Source organism: Geospiza fortis, unplaced genomic scaffold (genome assembly GCF_000277835.1).
Source record: "Geospiza fortis unplaced genomic scaffold, GeoFor_1.0 scaffold88, whole genome shotgun sequence".
NCBI classification, from domain to species: domain Eukaryota; kingdom Metazoa; phylum Chordata; class Aves; order Passeriformes; family Thraupidae; genus Geospiza; species Geospiza fortis.
Genome location: NW_005054434.1, coordinates 1,747,385 through 1,766,199, shown reverse-complemented (window position 1 = coordinate 1,766,199; position 18,815 = coordinate 1,747,385). Strand labels below are relative to the sequence as shown.

At 36.3% G+C, this 18,815-nt stretch overlaps 1 protein-coding gene across 1 annotated transcript in view; it reads right to left on the bottom strand.

The window, feature by feature from the left end:
* Positions 1-18,815, bottom strand: part of KIF16B (kinesin family member 16B) — a 128,879-nt gene that overhangs the window by 79,648 nt on the left and 30,416 nt on the right. The window lies entirely within an intron of this gene.

The window sequence follows — 18,815 nt, the reverse complement described above, 5'->3', positions numbered from 1 at the left end:
TTTTTCAGCCTTGGATAAAGTAATGTACTGTGTAGTACACAACACTCTATGCAATAAGTAAAAAATTAATAATAGCTTTGAAATAAGTTTTATTGAATAAGTACAATTTTCAAGTTGAAACAGAATCCTATTGGCTTCTAGGCCTGGAAGATTACAACAATAGAAATTATGATTGTCTCCACACACACACACAATCTTTCAAGACAAATGCGTTTTTTTGTCTAGAAGGGCTAAGCCCTGACAATCCATGAAGCAGAGGCAATGTCAGCAAGTATTCCTGTGTATTACAAGGAGCATGCTTTTCTCCTGGTGCTAATGAAAGTGGAAAATAAGTTTTGTGACAGCTGCAAGACTATTCCTTTTCCAAGTCATCAAATGCTTTCTCCAGAGCCAAAAAGACACCACACTGTTTTTAAGAAAAAACAACACACAGATTGCTATATGTATTTTCCCAAGCACAGCAACTTGCAAGTCTAAAGAAGAAAGCAGATGTAAAATCTCATTTCCCTGCAGGAAAAAAGACATTGTCAATATTGATGCTGCCTAAAAATTTCAAGTATGGACACATCTGGGCAAGATGAGATGATGACACAACATATGAGACTCTGCAAAACAAAACTGAGAAATGTTACTCTGGTCATAGATGAATTAAAAAGTTCTCCAGCAGATACAAGAAAAAAAATAAGCTGTGATTCATGTGCAGCTCAGATATTCAAAATGCACCCAGATATTCACTCATATTATAAAAGAGTCACATCATAAACCTAAAAAATATGGCTTAATTAATTGTTCAAGTGCAAAAGTATTTTCAGTAAAAAATACCTATCACATATTAGATATTTACTGAGTAGCATCCACTGTTATCCATAATTTACAATGTTCCCACATGACAAGGATGAAGACAAGACCCTGAGGACAGGTGACCAGTTACTGCTAGCACCTTGAGCCCAATGGAATTGATAAAATATTAAAAGCTGAATATTTTTCCACAGCACAACAAAGCATTTGCCAATGTTCCCGACAGAGAAAAAAATAAACATCCCAGGAGACAAAAAAATTATCACTGGGTGAGAAAAATAGCTCACAAATAATTAAGAGTAAAGAAACAATATGATTCTTTATTTTCCAGTCTTTCAATATTCAACACATTCTTATTATAATAAGAAATTAATCATGTATAATTGTGATTTAAAACAGATGGATTGCTTTTTTACTCAGATCTAAAATTAAAGAACACAAATTAATTGAGTTTCTAGAGTTACATTTTGTAAATGACTACCATCCATGCACAGAATGCATCCTCTTAATGGAAATTTTATAAAAATGCAGCAGACAGTAGCTGTGATTAACTATAACATTTTTAGCTTAATACAGGCTGTAAATAAGCTTTTATCTTCAGATGCAATTTACTAAAACAATCTGAATATTAATCAGATACCTGGAGTAACTCCTGAACTTTAATAGCTTGGTTTAAAATTTAATTCCAAATTCAAAAGCTTCTGCAAGGATGCCTCCAAAAGCCAAACTGTGCATCTCTGCCCCAAAATGAAATCACAGAAACATCACTAACAATGAATCTTTATTACTCTGTTCTCTAACAGTGAGAGAAGGAAAAGAAAAAGGCCCAAAAGAAGTAGTCAACCTGTCCCTCTTTCATCCTTGACAGCATAGGAAGAATGTTTTTGAAGAGGGAGAGACCTCTTTTGAAATTAATTGAAGATCTGTAAGCTATTACAGGGCAGAGAAATTATTAGGTTTAATCCATTATTTGATTCACTTCCATTTGTGCCAAATAATTTTAAGTGGTGAATCCATAGCTCAAATTACAAGAGCATGAAAGGTCACTGTCCCCAGTAAAAATTACTAATTCAAAAAATTTATGAAAATCTCAAGATGCAGTTGAAAAAAGCTGAATGTACCCACATGTTTCTTAGCTTAAATTATCCTTGAGCAGAAAAGTGTACAAATACTCCCTCAGTATTTAAGATGTGTTCACAAGCTGGGGAAAATAAAGCAAGCTGAGTATTATCCACAAAGGAGCACTTTGGATGGTACAAGTGGCCACTGTGGTAGGAGCAGAAAAAGGTTTTCTTCTCTGGGAGCTGTTAGATCAAATGGACTCACTTGAAGAGTAGAAACTCAGAAAGCAACTCTGAGACAGAATACAAAAAACCATCTTTAAGTCAAAGTTAAAATAAAGGGATTATATTGTAGATTTAAATTCTTGTCTCTGAATTCAGCTCTGACTCAGCTATCAGAACCAGCCTGATACAATAAATTCATTTACATTTATATAGAGAGATATAAAAGCTTTTGTGAAAACTCATTTCTTCTGTACTGATGTAGTAAGTTTACTGTATTAACTGATACAGTGGCACCTCCACACTGAGGTATGATCTGGCAGTTTAAGAACAAATCTATGACTGAAGTACTGACTTGAGCTGAAAAGTTCATCATCATCATCATCTACAACCATCCATTATAAAGGCCACTGCTGTGACACACAGGATGTCTTTAAATGGATCTTTTTGAATGCACACACAAAAATAGAAGCGCACAGCTTTACTTTTTTTTGGCCAACAAGACGCTGAATTAAATTAAAAAAGAAAGTCCAAAAGGCATTTCTAACATTCCTTTATCAATCTAATAGTAGAGGAAAGCATTATGCTGCTATTGTCCCAGCACATATCAAAGACTACATGTAATTAGTGCACTGCAGTGAACATAACCTCTCGGGGGAGTTCCATTTTTGTCAAACTTTCCAATGCAAAAAGGCAACTCCTTTATTTAAATATTGAACAGATAGCTGCTGGCACACAGTCCTGAGAATACACTGTACAGACACTTTCAGTAAAACATGACAATTTAGTTAGCCAGCATGATGTTTAGATTTCTACATTTAAATTATGAAAAAAAAAAAACCCACATAATACCAAACTAAAAAATTATATGCAAAAAATGTGCAATGGCAAAAGTCTTGGCATTAATATTTAACCAGACTATATATGAGAAAATTCTTATGCTAACAGGTACTTTGGGTGCATTTGATTTTTTTGAAAACATGCTATTATATCCTGAGTTCACAAAAATGCCTAATCATACTCAATGGCCCAGCACTAACATTAAGTCCTCTATAAAATGTATAGATGTAAACTGCACACAAGCAAAGTTCTTAATTCTTAATTGCTCTTCCTCCAGTTATGTATTCAATTCACTTTGCATTTCCTTTAAATCACTGGAAACAAATGTTTCATACTTAAAGAAAAAATATTCCAGTGCTCAGAATTCAAATGCTCTGCAAAAATTTATTTCCAAAGCCAGCAGATACATGGTATTAAAGAGACTATGTAAACAGAGAGAGGAAATAGGGTGAAGCAGCCTTAGCTGGGCATGCCTTAATCAGCATGAGTGAAAATTCAAAACTTCTCTCACTGAAGTTTGAGTTTCCAGAGTTGAACCTTCCACAAAAAGAGAAAATGAGACAAAAGTGTGGGCAGGGCTGTGATGAATGTGCAAAAAACCCAAGGGGGGAAATTCCCAAACAAGCAGTGCTCACTTGATGTTTCTCATATGAGGAAGTAGAAAAGAAAATTGATTGTCAGGAGTTCAAAAGCAAAAAGCAACCCCTTGTTGCTAAATACAAGGACACTGCAGACACCAATAATTTACATGGCTGCAAGAAATTATCTGGAAAAAAGATGAGGAAAGGAAAAGAGGTACTTGTGGACAAAGGCACAGGGTATCCATTGCTTGGGGTTCCCTAAAGAATCACAGACACAGAAAGCATGCAGTGTTTTCTGGAGAAGGATTGCTATCTGCTTGCCCTGTTTTAAACTCCAAAATGGAGTGCAGCTGAATAAACCATAACTCACCTACATAGAGCTCATTCCCATCATTTGGGTGCTATAGTCCTAATGCAGGCTTTGCATGGTTAAAAATTGCAGGATGTAAGAGGAATATACTGCAGACAGACTTCTGTTTCTGTTTACATAATATAAATTATCAGAATAATTCTAGATATAATTCTTCTCAAAATGCTACATAAACAGAATGACTACTCCTCTGAATTTTCCACTGCATTGCATGCTAATTATTATATTTATAAAGATGACAGCCAACTACTGAAGTACTGAAGTTGTACTCACAGTATTGAGAGGCAAGTGTAGAAAAAAATCGGTAAAGCTGCCAGTAAGCCCCACAAAACACAAAAAAGCTGATTTGATTGGTTCTGTAATTAAAGGAGAAGGTGGAGAATTTTACCTCTGCCTGCAATGCCAGCAACATTTCTTGTACGTGAGGAGAAACAACCGAAAAGTGACCTCCTGTGTCACAAGTGCTGTGCCCAAAGAGCTTAACAAGAAATTTTATAGATTATGCTCAGACTCTCACCCATTATATGACGTAAAATTATTTCAAATATTTGGGCTGAACTTGGTAATAGCCAGTTTAAACTCGAGCACTTTGCATCACTATCGACATTCAGCTGAAATAGTAATTTTCGTTCTCCAGCCTTCATTCACTGATGCTGGCAGCAGTGGTATATATTCTCTACACTGTGGTTATACTATGCCAAACTCCAAGCATTTCCCCCAGAAGATGCCCAGGCTCACCATATCCCAGGGTTTAGCATACCCCTTCTCAAGGTCCTCCTCTTTGCCAATTTCCATGGTGTGTTCCCAGTGTGTATAAAATTTTGCCAGCACCATGTACACCCCTCTCTTCCACAATATCTATCTGATCCTTCCAGATTCATGTGTCTTTCATGCAGATGTACCATCTCATGACAGTAAAGTCTCATGCCATCCTCCTCCTCTTCCACAGTGCATTCAGTTCTTTGCATTGCAAACTATTTATCATCAATGAATTTTCTGTTATCCTCAGATTGACCCAATCCCCTCTCAGATGCTCTGCTAGAAAAATTACCTTTAATACCAGCAAACTTCACCAGTTAACACATTTAAAGAAACCATTAAACATGATTAAGCCCAAAAATGTGCTCCAGGACCACCTCCCCAAAACCCTTACTGTCACTATAGGACACAAAAGAACACAAGCACACCACTATTCTCAAGGTGAAGGAAAAGAAGGGCAGTTTATTTTCTGACTCCAACATTTATAGATTTCCAAAAGTGACAGCGGATTGGAGGGTGACAGTGCCACCTCTCCAATGACACTGGTCAAACCAACAGTCCATCAACTCTCTCCTCCTCCATAAAGGAATGCAAAACAATGAGTTATTTACAGAAAGTGTGTGAGAAAGTTCACTACAAGAATGTCAACATCAGAAGGCTTAGAAAATCTTAAATACCCAGGGTGACACCTTACAACTTCTCTTCCCTCCCAGTACCACTGCTTCCATCACATCCTTGGTATAAGCATTTTTATTATATTTAAATCCTTACTTCCACACTACATAAATAAGGAAATAATTTCCTATACATCTCAGGGTCAAATGCTCCACCAACATACACCAACATGAGAACCAGGCCCCCACTGTTTCTAGCAGGGATCACTGTTAGATAGAACTAGATCCAGCTCACACTGAGCAGACAAACCAGGATCAGCCAGCTCAAGAAAAAATCACAGACTACAGACAACATGAAAAATATTCATTAAATAAGAAATAACTATTTTAAACCTGAGATTTACAGAGAGTTATGACTATGATTTTGAAAGACATGGCAGAAAAAAAGACACAATTTCAAAGAAGTTTTCTCAAGAAAAGCAGATTAAATTTTCCTTACTAGTCCAGCAAATAAAAGCTGTTCAGAAGGCAGAGTCAGCCAAGTTTTAGAGTCCTTCCACAATTCACTTCAACATAACAAATGTAAGTCAGAGCAACAGCTCTAAATTTAGCATTTGCATTTAGCTTTAAATGCTTATTTCCACAGGGTAATATTTTAGCAAATTATTTTCCATTCATTTTACTTTGAGAACAGGGTTTATAATTACTTTTCTGGAAATTGCTGAAGGTGTGATCACCTTACCTTCCTTCCCAGACATTATGTGCTGGGTTTTACTAGGTCAGTTAAAGAAAACACAAGCTGTCACTTATGTGACGCTTTTAATGCAAATTAAAGGCCTATTAAAAGGTCAGAAATCATAAAAAATATATTCCATTTGATCTCAAGGCAAACATTTGAGGATATTACAAAAAGACAGGATAAAGTGCCCTTTAAAAACTATCAGTTTGATTTTGTGTACCCAAAGCATAAAATAATTGGTGCATTCAGCTGGCACAAATAGCATTAGCAACTGGTGTCCATCATACAGTGACTAGGATTTTTGATACTATTCTTTTGTAAAGAAGGTAAACTCAGCTGGAAAAACTGAACTTTTCTTATGAAAACATCTTCCCCTTTATTCTAAATCCAGTGAAATAGATCTCATCTAAAAAATATACTCCAATTCTATCATTAATACTATACAAGATAAGCATACAGAAATATAGATATAAAAACTGTATAATTATACACAGTCAATGGCTTGAATTCTCTAAATTCAATAATTTCTAGTAAAATGATTGAAAGCCAAAAGATAGACAGGAAATGCCCATGTTTTATATTACCCATCCTTTACATGCAATGAAACTACAGTTAATTTCACAATTTTTAGAACAAAATGAAAACGAACAAGTCATTCTAACTTGCACCAGCCTAGTAATTAAACTGCTTTAAAGGACAACATAGGAGGACACCAAAAGCTTCAGCTGTAATTGCAATACAATTATCTCCATTTCAATCATACAAATAATGAATCACACATACAGATGCCAAACAAGATCACAGCACCTTTAAAAACGTAGGTTGGAAAAGAGGATAAGCACAAAATAAGGGGAGAGGACAAGATGACAAGAGTAGAAATGCAGAAATATAGTAACAGGAAATAGGTACCATAGGAATCAAAGGGAAGCGTCCTTTAAAAATAAATTAAATAAAAACAATCTATACAGAAATGCCTATAATCTGGCATCAGTCCCTAATATCAAGGCCAAAATAATTATCATATCTAATAGTATGATAATATTATTATAATAATAAAAACAAGGATAAATAAAAAACAAGAATAATAAAAAACAAGAATACTGAAATCATATTTCATAGCCAAGACAGACATCCCAAATATTGACTGAAGGGTAAAGTTCCCCTCACTTTTTTTGGTATGTTCAGCAAAAATTGAATTGAAAAATCCAGAAGGGAGGAATCTCTTGCACTGTACTATGTAATCTAGACTACAATACATTATGGCATCCTTGGCAGATTGCAGTTTTGCCACATTTGAGTATTTTTTAAAATTAAGGTCCACTGAATCAATGAAAGGGAACTAGCACAGCTTTGCCAACTACTAGCAGAAAATAAGGCTTCCTTCAAAGATGCAAACCTGCTGTACTTTTAGGGTCAAAATGCAAAGCAATCCACCCAAAGCTCAAGAAGCAACCACTGACAATTGTGTTTTGCTAACTGATCTGAACCTTAACTTGGATAGCCTTTTTTGCATTCTGACAAAAACCTTCAGAAAAAGACTTTTTGTTAGCTAATATAAAACAATAAAAGAGGAAGTAGTGTTCTCCAGAATAGGTTATGGCATTTGTTGTATTTGCACACTGTAAGAAATGAGGCAAGTTTTATTTCCTCAGTGGAAAAGCTTTCTGTTATTTTTAAAACCTGACTGAGATTTGAAAACATGAGTGTGCAAACGCTGTGTATCATGGCAGCCTTGTCTCTCACCTGAATTCTCAGTGACTCCTGACAGGAACCACTGCACCTCAAAACTAGAGATCTACTGGAGGTGATTCATTCCACTACGTAAATCACCTCAAAATAGAGGATTAATGCACTGATATGGCGTAAAATAGAACACTTTTAATGACTTACAATGATTGGCAAGTGAATAGCACCAGCCATAACAGATGGAGAACAAATCCCCTCTTTCATTTCTAAGCCTTTGAGGTGTACAGTATGCCAAGTTTCATAATTTCAGAAGTTAAAGAAGACCTCACAATGAGTTTAAATCTAACCATTTGAACAAAAAGCAGACTAGATGTTTGAAATATTCATTTAAATGCTTCATTATCATAAACTGTCAGGAGCACATGAAAAATCTCTTTCAAAAATGCTGCCAAAAAGGACTATGTGACACAGAAGTAACCTTGAATTTAACATCCTTTCCTAATGAAAACAAGGTGACAGGTGTATTAAGACCAACAAGATCACTGGTAAACAAAAGCTACTTGTTGAAACCAGGACAAACTTTGATATTGCTTTACCAAAAGCAATCTATGGCATTTAATGCTTAAATATGTTATTTTATTAATAGAGAAAACCTTTAGATTTACTGAGTAAAGTAGTTTATACTTGGACAAAACTACAGAGATTTAAACATAAAACCAAATATAACCAAATTCTCTCCCAGGCATATTTCAATTAAGAGTATTAATGACTGTTTAAATTCAACTAATCAATTTAGGTCTTAAGAGACTAGCAACTTGAAAGGAAAATGGCCAAAAGGAAATTCCTCAGGAGGAAACACTCTCAAATTTCCCTAGGTTAGGGATACAGTAAGATAAAATTTCCATGGGTTAATAGAATCTTAACCTTAAAATCCTCCTTTGCCTTTCTGTTATGTTCCCTATATATATATATGACTGTAACTCTGGAACCCATCAAGGTCAATCATACCATGACCTCCTTCCTTCCACAAGTCCATGTTGCATTTTGGAGCCAAATGGAATATATTTTTTATGATTTCTGACCTTTTAATAGGCCTTTAATTTGCATTAAAAGCGTCACATAAGTGACAGCTTGTGTTTTCTTTAACTGACCTAGTAAAACCCAGCACATAATGTCTGGGAAGGAAGGTAAGGTGATCACACCTTCAGCAATTTCCAGAAAAGTAATTATAAACCCTGTTCTCAAAATAAAATGAATGGAAAATAATTTGCTAAAATATTACCCTGTGGAAATAATCACTTAAAGCTAAATGCAAATGTTAAATTCAAAACTGTTCTCTGACTTACATTTGTTATGTTGAAGTGAATTGTGGAAGGACTCTAAAACTGGGCACTTCAAATATTTACATTTCAGCTGCTCAAAAGTATGAGTTCATATTTACCACATTATCAGCTGCACTTCTCAATGGAAAAAGCTTTCCTTGCAAAGCTGGGATATGCAACCAAAAAGACAAATGGATCTGTGTTTTCTTATTAAGGGCCAACTAACAACTCAAATGAACACCAGAAAACTGAAACTATATGCTTCTCTTCTTTCACACAGGTAATTCTTGGCTATGTGACAGTCTGCCTGAGTACAAGATTTATTGTTTTCCCCAAAATTCAGAGTATCCCTGCAGCACATAATTAGCAAATTAACAAATTCTGCAGATCAATTGGCATATCAATATTTCAAAGTCTGGTTTTCTCAGTTCTCATCAAAAAGCTGTCACCACAGAAGCTGCAGAAGCACAAATGACAGGCTGATCACACTGGGGAAAAAAAAACCAAACAGAAAAACCACACAAACAAGCAAACAAACAAACAAAAAAAAGGGCAAACAACCCAGACAATTATGGACATGCCATTCCTTTGTGCAAAGCAAAACGCAAAATTGGGTATCCTGACTGAGTTTTTTTAAGTTTCTGGATAGCTTATCTTGTTCCTTAGAGCAACCAAACTTTGTATGATGTCTGGAAGATGAGATTTTGAATTATTTCCATTGACCAGAAATTCTTCTTGAAAACAAACACCTCCACATTCACAGAAAAAACACAAGACAGACAAATCGTTTCCTTTTCAGAATATTCAAATACATTCTTTTCATGAGTCACATCAGCAGCTTTTTTGGCCTGCTACTGTAGAATCATAGAAGCATTTGGGTTGAAAGGGACTCTCACAGGACACCTTCAACTGGACCAGGTAGCTCAGAGCTCCATCCACCACCTTGTCCAACCCTTGTGCTGACCATGCCATTACCTAGTCAAAAGTGTAAGTCTGATACTGTAGCCTGAGCTCAGGAATGCAAATGAAGGAGGATGCTAAGAAACTTCAAGGGCAGGTAACAAACCAATTTCACTCCTTATAGCATCAAACTGCTTCTTCAGATAATCAAAGGTCTGAGCACCTTCGGATTGCTACAAAGAAGCTGAAACACTGCTCTTGATGTTTTGAAATATAACCCATCTCAGATTTGTTTCCTTATGCTCTGTGAACACAGCAACAAAATAAGAACAAGAGGCAATGAAAAGCAGTTGAAAATAAAAATAAGCTTGCAGCCTATGACAGTCAAGGGTTTAGAGCAGTGTCTGTTCAGGAAGATACTTTTTAACAGACACATACCATAGAGAAAATCTGATAATTGAATTAAACACATTCAGAACAAATACTTCAGCCACAGTTTGTCTAGATGTTGCAAATGAGACTTTGAAAGAAATTAAATGTGAATATTTAACAAAAAGTTCTACAGAAGCTGACATTTTGAAGATGATTAAGTTCTTGTCTGGTCTGTCGTGGATTAATTAGTCCTAATTATGTTTTCTGTATTTGCATAAAGGCAAAAACTCCAGACATAGAAATGATATTCATGGATGAACTATTACTAGGCCAGAAGCTGCCTGAAACCACAAGTCTTTTGCTGAAAAAGTTCCTGCAAAACAATGAGATTTCTTTCACAGAGAAGGAAGTTGTGCTTGGGAAAAGAAAAAAGCAAATGCCCCACAGAATTCTGTCTAAACCCTGTGTTTTTAAGATATTCATACAGCCAAATCCACTTCAAATGGGAATTAGCACCTAAAATATCTTCAAGCACTAACTGATACTTCAGTACCTAAAACAGGGATAACCTGAAACACTAGGCCATTACCCTCCAACAAATAAAACTGAATCTGCACTCTCTCTAACAAGACTCTTATTGGATGAGACAATCACAGCTGACAAAATATTTTTATGTCCTTCTGGGAAGACTGTAGTGGAAAGAGAAGGATATTAAGTTACATTGGATTGTCAGGATTCCGTATACTCCCTACTATATCTCAGTAACATTTTCATACTCAGAGGGAAAAATATGTAAGTGTACCAGAAGAAAAAAATCCTGCATAATAAAGTAATCTTTCTATGGAGCAACTGGAAAAAACTACAAGAGTCAAAGAAAATATCTGGAAACAGTGTGTTGCAAAATGTAGAATGTGTAAAATTTCTGTAAGGAAGTCCTTTAATGTTAAACCTTTGTTACACTTTCAAGCCTAATCAACAAGAAGGGAGATTCAACCCATAAATCAGAGAGCAGCAAACAAGCTCTAAGTGATGTCCCCAGGTGTTAGAAAAACAAAGTTCTCATTGGTAAAATTGCCTAGGTAAGTTTCAGGGCTGGACATGCTTCAGTGATCTCAGACCTAGGAGGAAGTTAACAAACCTTGGGAAGAAGGATGCACCACTTATAGTGGGCCCAGAGAAAGCAAAATTTATGCGTCACAACGACACATGGCAGAAATTCCAAGATAAGAAAAACTCATAAACCAACTCACCAATTGTGCTGAAATCAGCTTCGACTGGGTAAAAGGTTATTTCAGCAGGGGCAGATCACAATCACCAAGCCTAGAAATCCACAGACCCAAAAGAAGAGAAAGCCTGAGCATACAGACTAATTCACAAGGGAAGTGAGAGAATCATTAACCAACAGAAGAGGGAATACCAATTAATATGAGAATTAGGTGACCCGTAGCCAATGTACTAATTCCTTTGTTCGTTAAAATGTACAAATAGCAACAAGTTCTGACAGCTGGTGTGCTTGATTTGTGCAATACCACAAGCACCCAGGGTTGTTCGACTCTGAAATAAATGTTCAATGTCTCTCTCTAGTGTGTAATTACTGGTTTGTTGCACACCAGGTAATTCATCTGATTTTTGTGGACAAGGGCTTTTCATGCTTGCATTGAGGGCTTAAACTACCAAAGGCTGAAGAGATGGAACAGATCCAGTCCTTACTTTTGAATGCTGCAATGCCATCCAGAAGATGGACAGATATTGTATTTGGAGGGAATGCCCCGACAAAGGCAGGAATGATGCATCTGACTCCATGTTCTCAGAAGGCTAATTTATTATTTTATGATACTATATTATATTAAAGAATACTATACTATACTAAAGAATACAGAAAAGATACTTACTGAATGCTAAAAAGATAATAATGAAAACTCATTACTTTCTCCAGAGCCCCGACACATCTTGGCCCCAATTGGCCAATGAGTGAAAACAACTCACACCAGAATCCAATGAAACAATCACCTGTGGGTAAACAATCTCCAAACACATTCCAGACACACAAAACAGAGGAGAAGCAAATCAGATAATTATTGTTTTCCTTTTTCTCCGAGTCTTCTCAGGTTCCCAGGAGAAAAATCCTAGGCAAAGGGATTTTTTCAGAGAATGTGAATGCCACAGACAGACAGTTCATCAATAGTTTTCTAGACAACTAGCATATACAAAGTAACCTCCCAATATAAGAAAATACTGGAAATGGATGTCAAGAAACACTAGAAATGCCAACATTAGGGAAGTCATTGATAAGAAGGTTGAAAATGGAGAAAGATTTCTCTATGCATAATATTGCTCAAAGAACTAGAAGAGGAATAAGGAAATTTCACTTCAAAGTATGAGAAAACATTTAGTGAATAGACAAGAGGAACCAAGAGGTAGGAGAGGAGCAAAAAGAATATTTCAAAAGATGGAAATTTGGTTTGGGCTTAGTAATATTTCCTTAAAAGGTGAAGGAATAAGCACAGCTGAATATTTAGCTTGCTATGTTTTGGATGAAAACTGGTTACATTTTCATCCTTCTTGTTCTATAGACTATAGACTTGTCCTATAGATAAACAGATCAGCTAAGGCAAAACACTAACAGCTGAAAAAAATTCAATAGTGTCTAATTGTGACCAACAATTCCAGGGTAAAAAAAAAAAAGGTCCAAGAAAACAATTCTGAAATGTCTGAGATTCTCACTGAAGTGACAGCCTACAGATTAAAGTAGGAAAAGCTCTTTTGCTCTGTATTGAATCAGTGAAGCTGCTCCTCATCTTAGTGGGTGTCTGTTTAAAAAACTTGAGTTTTTTTATAAAGCTGCATACACAACATCAAATTTCTACCCCATGTTTTATTTCAGTTTGACACAGGTATGGTTTCTGGAATATTAAAATAAATTTTGAACCACTAGCCTCAAAAGCAGCACATGCTATTTGGGAGGCAATGCTAAGAGAGGAGGATATATGGAAAACACCACCAGTGGAGGTGTAGGCTTTATAACTTGTGCATATGTCAAAGTTGCATTTGGGACTCTCCTGAGACTTCAATAAAACATTTTTGAAAATTAAAAATAATACCGTAATATAAAAATAATAAATAAAATAATGCCTTAATATTAAAAATAATTGCCTTATTGGCAACAAATTACTTATATAGCCATCAATTATGAAAGGGGATATTGATTTACTTGTGCATATAGATGCTGGGTAAGGCACAAACTCTTATTGTGTCTTCTTCTAGATAATGGAACAAATAATTAACACTATACTATTGGCTGTACTGGTTTCAGTGCATTTAAAACAAAAAGTTTAGTAGAGGTAAGACACTTCATTCTTCTGAGACAAAGAAACTTCCACTATCCAAAACTACAAAGAAAACCACCACTGCAAAAACTTCCTAAGCAGTTTTCCCCCCATTTCCCAGAGCATCAGATGGTAGCACCCTCATCAAGCAAGAGATGCCAATTGAAGAGTCTGCAAAAAGCAAGATCAGAAAACTGCAGGTTTGTTGTGAGCAGCTTACTGTGAAAATGCAGGTGGCTCCTGCAGCAGCCCAGAGAGGCATCAACAGCTCTCTGCAATGAACACCAGCCAAAAAGGCCAATGCAGGATGTAAAACTGCTTAAATGAGCAACTGCTAAGACAGTGAAGCTAAAATGATGGAAAATGAATGATGTAAAGAATAAGGAAATTACAGGAGCAGTTCTTAGTCTCATGAGGTCAGCTTACCCTCTTCATTTTTCTACACTTGTCTTTCCCTCTTGGAACAAATGTGGTGGCATCCCAAAGCACCTCTACACTTAGTGTGCTGCAAGGATTTATATAAGGCTTAGCACATTCAAAGTTATTTTTCAGGAAATTTGGCCCTCATTCCTGGAATTCCAATGACCAACTTAAGCTGAAATGCCTACTCCAAACACTTCAGACTTTTTTGCACAGACAGAACTACTTCTGACATGTGAGAAAAATCCCCTGAATAGAGCTGCAGGATTTGGCTAATTGTAAGCAGAGGTTCCTATTTTGGCTTTCTGGACACTAGTCTGTAAAATCCTGTTTTCCAGTGGCTTATAAAACTTAAACCATCAAAGCTTCTATTTTCCATGCTGCAGCATCTGCTGCAGGCTGGTTCCTGTCCCCACTAGCCTGATCTAAGGGAAAGCTGTTCTTTTAAGGCACCCAGAGCAAATTTGGTCTGTCCCAAGTGAAGGAGGCTCCAGAGTCTCCTATTTGTGAACACTCTGAGGACACACAAAGGGCAAGTAAGTCTGCATACAGCAACACTGACATTTGGGGCAGAGAACAAGACTTTTCTTGCCATTACTGACACTACCAAGGAGATATTATACCTCCCAGCCAGGAGACAGCAACTCTACCCTCAGTATTCTTCATGCTGATAGCTAAAAAGGGGAAAAGACCTGCCTGGAAGACAAAGAGACAGGCTATTTTCATTCATCTCTTCTTCCATATGCATTACAAAACAGCCCATAATTACATGATAACATATTTTCTACAGGACCTGTAAATCATTTATTTCATAGACTTTATTCTGGGAATGAATTGAGAAAGCAGTGGACTATTATCTGCAGGACTCCTACCTCATTTATTGCTACAGCTGGATGATAAATGAGTCAGGGAATTATAGAGAGAAAAAAACCCCTAGGCTCATAGCAAATACATTTATTAATTTTAAAAGCTATTTTCCTATTTTTTACATGTTTCTAGGGCAATGGGAGAATTAAGTGTTTCACTTATCTAGAGTTCTGTTTACTGTTTACCTAGATATTCGTGTCTACTTCTGTAGAGATTAATCTAAAGTAACAGATTGCTTTAAATCTGTGAATTCCTTCCTCTGGATCCACATGTAACCCATGCTATTGAATGGAATTGGAGGAGGAGGAAAGACTATGCATACTAGCAAGCAACCACCAACAAGGAGAAAAAACAAATTTCAGGACTAGCAACATAACAGTGAAGACTTTTGCAGAAGAATATGCACAGTTAAGATGCACATTCTTGCCTGGTTGCAATAGCCACAGTCTGTGCTGCCACCTGTGTTTAAGACTCTGTGAATCAAGGCCAATGCCCAGCTGCCATTTAAGATGCAAAGTCAGATGCACAACAGTACCATGCACTCAAAGGTATCAGAATCACACAGCAATAAACTCCTAAATATACTGCTAAAACCACCAGCAGAATAAAATGGCTCCAGCATTTCATATCACACTGTCATTGGAAACAGCTTGTTTGTGAGGCAGATTTAAATTTGGGGTTTATCTAAACTGCTGATGTTCGAATGCTTCTCTCCCATCCCATAGCCAAATCCAAAGAGAAATTTACATTTTTTTCTCTCTCTTAATACTTCTCTGCTGATCCTTTGGGAGAAACAGTTTTTAGGATACATTTCTTCTTCTTTCAGGAGTTTCCACTGATTTCAATTTAGACCACCTTCCTGGCACAAGATAATTAATAGGAAAGCAGAACAAATGCCCAGGAGGAATTGTTGAACAAATGGCATCTGAGCTGTAAAAAGGATTTCAAAAGCAACCCATTCTGATTCCCTTTCATTTGAAAACCACCTACAAGCTCTAGTGATGCATTAAAGCCAAGCATGGCCTGAATAATCTGCAAATGCAGGGCCCCATTTGGAAGGAGGAGGAGGGCAGTGAAATATTTGGCAATATGGATACTCCTAGACACTGGAGGGTCTCTTTTAAAATGCACAGCCTTATCAACCAAACTGTTCAATCCTGGCTTAATCAGTAATTGGTGAGCTCAGAAACTGTAGCCCCCAGTTGTGCTTCTCTTATGGCCCAGCTGGTGACAAGTGGAAAAAAGTGTTTAAAATTGAAACAAAAACCAATCAGTAGCATTAGGCATCTCTTGATCACAACTTCCTAGCAGAAACTGAAAGTTAAAAGTGCTCAGTCCACCACAAAGGCACCACAAGCAGCTATAGCATCTGCAAGATAAAAAGGAGATTTCTTCATCGGATGGACACAGGTGGCAGAAAGACTTGAAAGCAGACAATTATTCCTTTTGAAATCTACTTTTGACTGCTGCACTCAGCATTCCTCAGGTAGCTGGGACCCTTTCAATTCTGCTTCTGTTAGGAAAAGAGCTACAGTAGATAAGTAGCATCAGTTCCCAGTTCAGTACCTTTTTCATGCTCTGACAATATCAAGCCAAGGCTGAGACAAACTTAAGGAAAGTAATAATCATCACTTAATAATGGTATCTGTTCAGTCATAGAGCATGAAAAGGTAAAACAAATTGTATTTGGATAATCTCTGTCCAACCTCAAATTCCAAAGGAGAAATCTTCTGACCAGAATAGATGATGTTTTAACTACAACCACTGCTAGTAACTGCTACACTTGGGAAATAAATACATAATACACAAGGCCAGGTGTAATAAAACAAATCCTAATAAAATTGAGAGCTAAGCTGGATATTACTCATCACTGCTCACAAGGCAGGTGCTGTGGGTAAATAATGTAAAAGGAGCAAGAACAGTAAACACTCCCTTGTTATCAGACAACCTTCTTAAAAAAGATTTAAAAAAACAAACTTATTAAATTTTCATGTACTGAAACTCAGTTATAAATCTACAGAAGTGATTAATCAAGAGAAAAATGTTAAAAGAAGCAGTTATAAATAGAAACTGCATATCATTGCCACTGGTGTTTCCAGTGCAATACCCAGTGAAGCAATTAGCAGAAGTGGCCTGGTGAAGACCTCTATGTCCAAAAACCTGTTTGCCTTCTCACCTGTATTACCTGAGAAAATAAAAGACACTGCCTCTCTCAGAAACTGATCTTCTACATCTCAAAATACCAAGGATACAAATTTAAGAAAATAAATATGTCTTAAAGGCTATAGCTAAATTTCTCAAACACTCTAGATATACTGTCAGTCGAAAAAGAGGGTTGAAAAATGCACTGAAAAATAAGTGCAGTAAATCTTAATGTACATAATCCCTTTGCAGTGCATTAAGCTGTGGATTGTTGTTTAGAAGTGTTTTTGTCAGAACAGTTACTCAGGTTCTTCAGGACTTGCTCCTAAAGCAATGTTTTGGCATTCTCATAAACTTACTTTAGTGGATGCAAACAGCAATGAAATTCAAGATATTGCAAATCATTTTCCCTTAAAATATCTGAATTAAATCCAAATTAAGCATGCAGAAGAATTTGATTATTGTATCTGCAGTGACATCTAGTGCAAGAAATCAAAACCACAGTTAAACAGGCTTTAGAGAAAAGATGCTATTTTCATTTATTGAGTTGATTACTGACCAAGATAAACAAGAATAATTAACATCATCATTCTCAAAACTTTTATAATATCTTTTCCTCTACACAGCACTCACAAGCCAGCTGAAGGAAATTCTATGAAACATAATATGTTAACAAGAGACTACTTAATGTGAACGTGCATTTTTCTTTTCCATACAAATCCAGTTTGATAAATGAACATATAATACATAATTGCTGGAGGACAAACAATTGTTGAGAAAGCCAACATCCCTAGGAACAGAGCTGCTACTCTATTTATTCTATGAACTTTTCTAACTGAAAACAAAGCAGCAACATGTGACTTAAATTCTTTCTGCCAGCTTCATAGCTGCGCAATCCTGTGTTAATTTTGCAGAGATTTTTAAACCTCTTAAAAATTCAAGCAGATGACATAGCTTTTAGAGAGGAAACAAAAACTGGAAGCATGCAGTAAGAGTTTTCTAATACAAACAGATGATAAAAAGTTATAAAATATCTAATAAGGTTTCTTCAAGTCGAAGTACAGATGTAATTCTCCCTTTAGAAATAGACCAATATGCTTCAAACACTGCCAACAACAGAGATTATAACCAAAATGCAACACCAATATGCCTAACTAACAACAAGTTTACAAAAATTATTCACTTACTGAAACAGAAAAAACTTAGAAACAATTCCTGCCAAACATACAAATAAACACACATGCCAAAACTGTAAATGGTTTAAATGCAGCATCATGTAAACATTGTTTTATATACAGATGCACACCATTTTTTTCATTTGACCTGTAAATAGAACCAGTCTTAGAACCTGTTCTCCACAGGCACGTGAGGAGAGGTCTTTAAAACTCACATGCACTTCTAAAGGGCAGGATTAAAGCCTATTTACTTTTTAGAAGTCCTAGAGTTTGTTCTTCAGAAGCCCAAGAGCTTCTACAACTCCTCTACCCTGCTGCCATCAAAAGTGGAAGTAGACAGGAGAATTTTAGGTGAAAGCAGAAGGTGCTAATTGACAGCACTTCTCACCTGAGGAGTGAGCTTGTTAAAGCAAAGATATGAAAGATTGAAGAAAACAAATGCTCATCAAAGGGCAACACACTGGGGTAGAACACAACACAGATGAGAAGAGGAAAAGCAGACAAGTGGGTCACAGTTAATAGGGAGTAACAACAAGGCATAAAACAGCAAAATGGTGATGTATGCCCAGCGTTTCAGGCAGAAGAACTGAGACAACAGTGTTTTAATACCATTCAGCAAAT